This window comes from Monomorium pharaonis, chromosome 1 (genome assembly GCF_013373865.1).
Source record: "Monomorium pharaonis isolate MP-MQ-018 chromosome 1, ASM1337386v2, whole genome shotgun sequence".
In the NCBI taxonomy this organism is placed as follows: domain Eukaryota; kingdom Metazoa; phylum Arthropoda; class Insecta; order Hymenoptera; family Formicidae; genus Monomorium; species Monomorium pharaonis.
This window is the reverse complement of record NC_050467.1, coordinates 12,539,001-12,548,742: the sequence shown is the minus strand read 5'-3', so window position 1 is coordinate 12,548,742 and position 9,742 is coordinate 12,539,001. Positions and strand designations below refer to the sequence as shown.

Sequence of the window (9,742 nt, the reverse complement as noted above, 5' to 3'; positions counted from 1 at the left end):
AATTTTTAATAACCCATTTTCATAAACATCCAACAACTTACATCTATTTGTATCACTTACATTTATTTGTACAAATTGACTTTTTTGCCCCTTTAATTCGTCAATTTGAATTTAAAATTTGAATAGCAAATTTGTAATTAGCAATCTCGGAAATCCTTGAAAGAATTTTCATCAAAGAACAACAAATTTTTGTATCGTTGGTTTCCCATTATAAATCCGCCATTTTTAATTTAAAAAATTGAATAGCATAGTCGTAATTAACTTCCTCGAAAACCTCTGATTAAAAATTTCCATTAAAATTGCCATGTATTTGCATTTCTCGTCCGCAATCGGATCCGCCATTTTGAATTTTTAGATTTTGACATCATATTTGTTATTAGCGACCTGTAAAACCCTTATATATTTAGTTTCATTGAAACGAACCAATTTTTATTAATTTCAGTCGCCATTAGATTCACCATTTTGAATTTTTAAATTTTGACATCATATTATTAGTGATCTCAAAAATTCTTATACAGGGTGTCCCAAAACATGTGAGTCAACGCTCGTAAAAAGGTGGAAGGGGTCGAAATGAACATAAAAGTCCAATATTGTCTTGGGTTCCCTTATGAAAAAGTAATACTGGTTTTAATACTGGAAAAAGTATTGGTGAAGTATATATATACTGGAGACAAATACTCAAAGTACTACTAAATTCAACCATACTGATCTTCGAAGTACTAACGTAGCTTGTACTTCGTCAGTATTCCTCAGTACTCTTCCAATACTCATTCACCATTCATTAAGTATTCTCTTTAATACTCATCCTAATACTCGTCTAGTACTCCTTTCAGAACTCATCCAGTACTCTTGTAGTACTTACATTAAATATTAACATAGTATAGACGCAGCACTACTAATGTAGTACTACCCAAGTAGAACAAAAGGGGATAACATCAAAATGATGTCATTTTGACATCTTTTATATGATTATTGGTTCTACTTGGATAGCATAGTATTCGTGTAGCAATAACTAAGCATATAATTAAACTACTCTGACATAGCACTCGCAAATATTTACATAAATATCGTAAACATTCATAAGTATTTTTATAATATTTACGATAAATATTTATGATTCATTTGTTCAATCTAAGATCACGAAAATATTTATGAAATATTTTGGTTAACATTTATAAAATATTCAAACAATTATTATAAATATTTTGCAAATATTTGATAAATATTGTGTGCTGTCTGGGAGTTAATCCGAATTCGTACTATAATTTTATATTTGCATTATAAATTTGCTTATAAATTTTTATACAGTGTTGTAAAACAACGTGTACAATTTTTTTATATTTGGACTTCACAAATGTTTTTAATTTATTATACAAAATATACTAAATAGATCTTAAAGTTAATTATTTAGTTTATTAAAATTTTGGTATTGCTTTTTAATTATATAAGATTAAATTATATAAACAAATATTTGAAAAGAATCAGATGGCATAAGTAATATATCATAAGAATATAGATACTGCCTTAAGTATTTATAAAATTAATGTTAAAAATTTTAGAGTACTGACGAGTGTTATATATCGTTTCCCGCGCTGATAGTACTTCAAGTATTAATCTGATAAAGTACTGATACCACTTCAATACTTTGAAGTACTAATGAATATTATTGCTTCTAGTACTGCCAGTACTGTAAGCACTAATAATAGGCACAATACTGACCATTCTGTAATATTCATAAGTATTAATATACTAATATTCTAAGTACTAATTCTAATACTTCCAATACTGATTACTCAGTACTGAGTACTGCCCAATCAGCAAGCAATATTTTTTAAATGTTTTTCAAATATTTATTTTTAATTATTTTTACATTTTTAATGTTTATTGTAGAAATAATATTTATTTAATATTTATTCAATATTTATTTTATATAAATTATTCATTTTAAACAACGATTTAGAAAAAATATTTATGAAATGTTTATTTAACGTTTATTTAATATTTAAAAATAATTAATTTTTTATTAAAAATAATAGTTAAAAAAAATTATTTACGCAATATTTATTTAATGTTTATTTAATATTTATTTTATATTAAAAAAAATATCTAAAATAAAACTTAAAGAAATATTTATTTAATATTAATTTAATATTTATATTTCAATCATTAATTATTTAAAATAATGATTTAGGACAAATATTTATATAATATTTAATTAATATTTATTTAATATATTGACTTTATATTTTAATAAATCGTTTAAAATAATATTTACGTAACATTATTTATTTAATGTTTATGTAATATTTATTTCATCTTTAAAATAATATTTAAAATAATACTTTAAAAATGTTTTTTTAATATTAATATACAATAATATTTATGTTACAATGATTAATCATTTGAAATAATAATTTAGGATAAATATCTATATAATGTTTAATTTATATTTATTTAATATTAATTTAACAATTTAATATTAATTTAATTAATCGTTTAAAATAATATTTATATAACATTTATTCAATGTTTATGTAATAATTATTTTGCATTTAAAAAGTTGTTTAGAATATTTTAAAAAGTATTTAAATTATGGTTGGGAAGCTTCACTAATTATGCAGCGTAAATCAAGTGTAAAGAGGAAGAAAAAGTCACAAAAGCGTATAAATAAAACCTCTGAGGCACAGATTGAAACATCGGAACATAAAGAAAGTGGAAATTAAGATAACATTGCACTTATTGAAACAATATGGCATATTAACAATACTCAAAAATTATAAGAAATGACATTTATTTATTTTTTTACGAACAGAGCAAAAATAGATCTTTTCATATTTCACATACTATTTCGCATATGTGAAAATCAGTAAAAAATTGTAATACTTTATATTTATTTATAAAAATATAAGTTAACTATACATGTTTCATCCTTCTGACAACATCTATTGAAATAATGTATATCCAAATATGTATGCGTTAACATGAAGTATTCATGGATCATCACGAAGCATTAGGATGCGTACGATCTTCGAAGTCAAGCAACGTCGGGAGTGGTTGACACTTGGATGGGTGACCGTTTTTTCAGGCATAGAAATTAAATATGTTCTAACAGGTACTGTGACTTGGCTGAAACATGTATAGTCTTCTCCTCTTTAGAAAATTATCGTAGAAATTTATTAGATTGATGAGGTTACGTTCAATTTATAAAATTATTTAATAATGCAATCAATTTTTTGCTTTTGTTGTAAATATGTTTAGTAAATATTTAAAAAATTATTTACCAAATATTAAAAAAATATTGTTCAAACATAAAAAAAACGTTTTTTAATTTAAAAAAAGGAACTTATCTCATTATTTTTAACGTTTTTAGAAATGTTTTTTAAAATGTTTTTTAAATACTAACTAATTAAAAACATTTTCTTAATATTGTTTTGCTAATTGGGTGAGTGCTAGTACTACTTTTTCGTAAAGGTTAGGTCCACCAATAATCGAGATATTAACGTATGGAGTCTGCAAATAATCTAATTAATTTCTATCGTAATTGTGAACAGTAAATTAATGAAAGCTTATCATACATTCACGATAGATTAGTTTTTTCGTGTTATGACTCGAGCGGATCGAGCTCTTCCCTCGGCGCGCTCTCATTTACATAATTTGAAAAATAATACCTCGATTATTAATGGACCTAACACAAGACCTAACCCAAGATTGGACTTTTATGTTCATCTCGATCCCTTCTACCTTTTTACTAGCGTTGACCCACATGTTTTAAGACACCCTGTATATAAAGTTTTATTAAAATCCGCCAAAATCTTGACTTTTGGCCACTTTTTCTTCTGGCCCACTATGGGATGTGAGGAATAAAAGTAAAAAGTAAATTTTATATATTTTTAAAATCTAACGTGGAAATTAATGCTCTTTAGCAGTAATACGTTTCCAGCAAACACAAAGTTACATTTAACGTGCTTGTTGTAATTTCCCACTCAATAATATAATTGTAATATAACACATGTGTTATATTACAATTACATTGTTGAGTGGGAAATTACAACTACAGGCACGTTACATGTAACTTGGTGTTTGGTGGGTTTGCTATAATGTTTTACAATAAGTATTTGTACTAATAAAAAAAGTTAAAATAAGCAAAACGGAATATATTATAATAAAATATATTTGATGATATGACAAATACTGATAAATAATAGATATGCTATAATAGATAAAGATAATGTAAAAATTAATAATCAAAGTAATAGTTACAATGAATAATTTGTTAACAAAAATGGTTACCGCTAATGTATTATTTATTGTAACCATTACAGAATACCTTATCATTTTATTTCAAAATTAAATTATCAAATGCTGTAGTTTACACGCATTCATTGAACTAAGTTTCCAGCTTATTATTTTCAACATAATAGTTAATATGGATGTTACTCTCAACTTGAGAATAATACTCAAACTAACTCAAACTCTCTTGTAAATAGTATTGATATTAAATCTAAAATTGGAAATTATGCTCAAGTTGAGGGTTACATTATTGTTGAGTATCCGAAATAACACTCAGAATGAATTAGTATTATTTTCAGTATTTTTTCAGTGTTTTTTTTTTTCGTAAAAATAAAACCTTAAAAAATTGATTCTTTCGAAAATTAACTTTATTATTCTTTATCTGCCTTTCCATTTATGTCTGAAAAAAAATTTTTTTAATTGTTTTGTTTTCAAGAGAGATATTCTATTATTTCACAATATAATTTCTTCTACTTCAAACTAAGTTACATCCATATTCATATTCAAATAAATTTTTTCAATGTTTCATTAATAAATAGACTATTTAACACTTATTAATTTACACTCTGCATATAGTAGTATACACAGTTTTCATTCGAATTACAACCAAACTATATAAATTATTTTTATTATGACTTTTTATTTAAAAATTTGTGAAAAAATTTAATTTTTTCGGTTTTTTCTAAAACTTTTATTGGAGAAATTAAAATGTTGAAATTTTTATTTGATTGTAGTTCGATGGACAAGAAAGAAAATTGTAAATATAAGCTAAAAAACATTTTGAGTCGATCAGATTAAAATTAGATAAGTTATCATGGCAATAATTAAAAAATAATCTTTCGAAAAAACAAATTTTGCAAACAGTTTATAGTGTTTATACATTAATAACAACTTTTGCAGGTCTCTTTTACTTCTTTTCAATTTATTCTATTTCTTAAATTCTAATTATTTAAAAATAACTAAAAATAATAATAAATTTATTAAAATAATAATCAATTTTTAAAAATCCAAAAGTGAAAATACCTTTTAAAAAGGTTGAGAAGCAGCATCTGCATTTATTTTATATAACTCATTATTTGTTTTAAATCCGTCATTGTCCACAAAGAATGGTGAATTTCAGTAGGGTTCGCGTTTTTAATATGCAGAGATTTTATGACAATTCCGGACTTATATTCTCATGTTATTCTTATACTGTAGTTATCCTTGAAGCAAACACGACGCAATATCAAGAGAGAAACAGAGATTCTCACACACACACACACACACACACACACACACACACACGCGCGCGCGCGTGTATGTTGCCATACATACAATTCTTTTCTTCATTATCGTCATAAGGTCAGAAGGTTATGAGAAATTAAAAATCAATATTACGATCAAAGCAAAATATAATCATGTTTTTCTGAGAAGAGAGAGCATCTGATATATGTCAAATCTAATACTAGGTTAGTTTATCATTCAGCGTATCCCATATATGAAAAACAATTTATCATCAAATTGTCGTCAAATTGGCAATAAATTATCTCAAAACTTGATACCAAACACTATAGCATCTGTGTCCGTGATCAGTTTGTATTTTGCTGGCAAAGTTTGCATCATAATTTGATAGCAAATTATGATCAAAAAACGAGCAAAATCTGTGCAATTCAGTTGACGTTAAATTGCTCTTTGATAGCAATATAATGTCAAATTTTGCAAGTATATTATTAAATTTGTTTAATATTTAACGACTATTTGCTGGCAAAGTTGTAAAATACATTTTGTTATATTTCTGCTAATAACTTGTCAACATCTTGTTTAACAGAATTTGTGTTAAATTTGGGGTTATTTTACTTACAAACTTTCTAGCAAAGATTTGGATTATTTGTTTTGGCAAGTTTGGCTATCTGGATAAGAATTGCATGGAAAAACGTCTAACTGCATCCATACATTGATATATCCTATTATTATTTTTCATGAATAACATTTTAACATTGATGAACACTCTTATAATATTATACATACATAATACATGGATTATCAATTTACTGTAATTAAATATGAAATTGTATTTTGAAAGGTATGTGACACTATGTAATTTTCATGAGTGATTGATGTGTATGAGTGAGAGAATGAAAGGAGAAGGAATGAAAGAGAGAGAGAGAGAGAGAGAGAGAAGGGGGGAGACAAAATTTATATTATTATAATTATAGATATAAAATTTATAAATGTCTATAATATTTTTTCATAAAACTTTTGGTAAAAAAGAGAATGGAAAAGATATTGTTAATCATCGCTTACCCGCTTATTCTTCTGTATTATATGCGTTTATCACACTACAAAGTCGTCAGTACTCGTCACTGGTTGCCACCATACTAAAATCTGTTTCAAGTCAAGATGAACTCACCGCTATGGTTGCTTTCCAACACATTCTCGAATTGGAGCGGGGGAGAAAGGATGCAAGCGAATTAAGAGCAATGAGTGTGACAAAGACATCAAAGAGAAAACAATCGAACTGGTAAGATAAACCAAAAAGAAGGGATAGAATTAATAATATGGATTCGAAAAAAATAATAATGTATATGTGTTTGTAATTGATACTGAAATATAAAGAAACATGTTGCGACAACTAATATTTAGTCATCGATATTATTGAACATTAATATTGAATAAAGATTGTTATTATGGACACATTTTTACAAATTTATTTTTTATATAAATTTTCAATAAAAATATTTATAATTAAGAAACTTATATGGAGTTATTTTTGGCTTTATATGATTTTTTATTTAATAGACATTATTCAAAGTTTAAACAAAAAATATATACATAATTATACATAAATAGTATATTTATTGTGTGTTTTATATATATGTATATATATATTGCAGCTAATCAATCTAGTTGATAGAAGCAGAATTTTTAAATTTTATAGCAGCCAAAATTCTAGCAGATACAAAAATTAGCGATACATTTTGGTTGTGATATTAAGAAATCTGTCTATGTATATTAGCAAGAAATTTTTTGGGGTGAAAATATTCATACTGTAAAACTTATACAAAACATTTTTTTACTTTTTATTTAGTTTACGAGTTATATCGAGAAAAGATAAAAATATCTTTACCTTTGAAGGGTGGTTTCATCCCTTCAAACCGCTTTTGAGCACTAACTAAAAATTTATACATTCGTGTATTTACTCTCTTTTACATTTATGCTAACCCGGGAAAAAATGTTTCATATAATAACATATATAAATGCATATGAAATATGTTTATATATGTTTATACTAGTTTCTTTTCTTTTATTATTAGTTTTATTATTAGTTTCTGTCTTTTCAGTATGACTATTATTTTTTTATATCAAACAGAAATTTTACAAAAGAAGAAAACCAGACATATATGTGTAAACATATATGGACATATTTTATATATATTTATAAATGTTTTTATATGAAACTTTTCCGGAAAGTTTGTGCGTGTGTGTGTGTGTGTGTGTGTGTGTGTGTGTGTGGTGTGTGTGTGTGTGTGTGTGTGTGTGTGTGTGTGTGTGTGTAATATTATATTAAGTAAGGTATGTGTATGCACTTTTTTCGGCTTAACATTAGAATTATTAAATAGTCACTTTTTAATTTTTTAAATTAAAATGCTATTTTTATTTAAAGAAAGGAGATAAATATGTATTGTAATTTATTTACATTGTAATTAAAAGATGCGACAGTGTTTTGCGTTCTAATGTAGAAAGACAAGCGAGATCCTTCTTGGACGAGTTAAGTTTTTTTTACACATAATTAAATAAATATATAATTATACATATATAATACATTATTTATATATGATGAAGTGTAATATATAATTTAAAAAATTATGAAAATTTATAATCGTCTTTAACAGTTATATGAGTGAACGAAAAAGTATAAGAACGAGGGAATGGTAATGCGACAATTTTTTATATAAGAACGAGCTAGAAAGTAATAAGAGCAAGCGAGATGATTACAAGAGCCAGGAGAGCGAGCGAAACAGTAATAGGAACGAGGGAGATGAGAATAACAGCATGGATGGAAAGAAGACTCGAGGCTCGAGCGGCCCAAGCCCCTAGCCCAAGCCAGTTCGAGCAGTGCCGCCAGATCTGGAGCCTTGGTACCATAGAGCTTATACTAATGGAAGGGCCATTGCTATATGAGAGAATCGCGCGGGGAGAATCAACCATCGATATATAGTACTGGATGGAGCATATGACGAAAATCGTCTTGACGGACGTAGAAAGAGACAAGACGATGTGTGGGTAGGAGGGGCTCATGGAGCTATGGAGCCCTGAGATCCAAATAGATATATTAGATACAAATGCATAAATATATTTTTTCTATCGATACGTTATAATAAAACATAAAACATTACATAACCTTATTTAACATGCCGCAAATATATAACTATAATATTAATTTACTTACGCATGAGTTGATACATCTTTGTTTAACTCACTCGTTTTGCACAATAAACAGGCAGAAACCCTATTTATTAATTATTTATAACGAATATATCGATAGTTCATGCACACGTCAGAACACGTTGCCCGTTGCACATGTATAGCAATACACATTAAAAGCGTTGTAGGATACGGTACTGTTCCCTTTCTCCTAACACAAAATTTAACCAATGAAGAGAGAGTAGAAAGAGAGATCCGAGCCCACACATCTACTTCTCTCTTTCTAGATCTCTCCAAACGAAACATCAAAGAAATTTTGCCGCATGCTCCATCCAGTACTATATATCGAAGGAATCAACAGAGACATGAATATATTCTCATATATTCTGTCTCTTTTCATTTTGAATATCCTCACCACTCTGTTTTCTAGAAGGAAAGAAGCGCACACACGAGCGGTACAGATACGAGCTTACCTACTTGGGCCGTTACAGGCCGATATCAAACAAAAATAAGCTAAAATTGATTTGACGTGTTACTATTTATAATGGTAATAACTTGTTACATTTGTAAAGGACGTTATAAAAAGAGTGACATATCGTTTTATCTGGAAGTATGCACATTAATCTTTAGAAAACCGGTATTTTTTCATAAAAATAGTGATTTGTTGGCCAAAATTTTGTACATATTTATAACGTATCATAATTTGTTGTGCAAAATTTTGTTCATCAATCTTCAGAAGACAAAATCTATTCGTATGAGTTCGAGAATCGGGTCTCAGATTGTATAGTTACGAACCTGTTCCCACACGAAAAAAGACAGAATATATCCACCTCGATTCTTCCCGCGCGCGTCACAACACATTAAGGCCCTCCATAGTATAAGCTCTATGTTTGGTACCAAGCATAGGACCGAAGCACAAAACATGGCGTAATAATTACGACAGTCGTAGTTGTAGTCGTAGGCAACGCACAAGTTTTATCGTATAATTATGTCGTATAATAGATCTAACTGTAATGCGTATCCAAATGTAGATACATAACCTGATTAT

The 9,742-nt window shown here is 27.2% G+C and overlaps 1 long non-coding RNA gene across 3 annotated transcripts in view; it reads left to right on the top strand.

The window, feature by feature from the left end:
• The first annotated feature begins 5,498 nt into the window (after nt 1-5,498).
• The window catches only part of LOC114254362, a 37,504-nt gene continuing 33,260 nt past the window's right edge, over nt 5,499-9,742 (top strand). For 2 of the 3 annotated variants that reach the window (XR_004964614.1, XR_004964612.1), the window contains exons 1-2: nt 5,499-6,352; nt 6,541-6,790. This is a non-coding gene — a long non-coding RNA (uncharacterized LOC114254362). Of the gene's footprint in view, nt 6,353-6,540; nt 6,962-9,742 lie in introns of those variants that run through there. The other variant, XR_003625729.2, reaches the window with a different exon arrangement.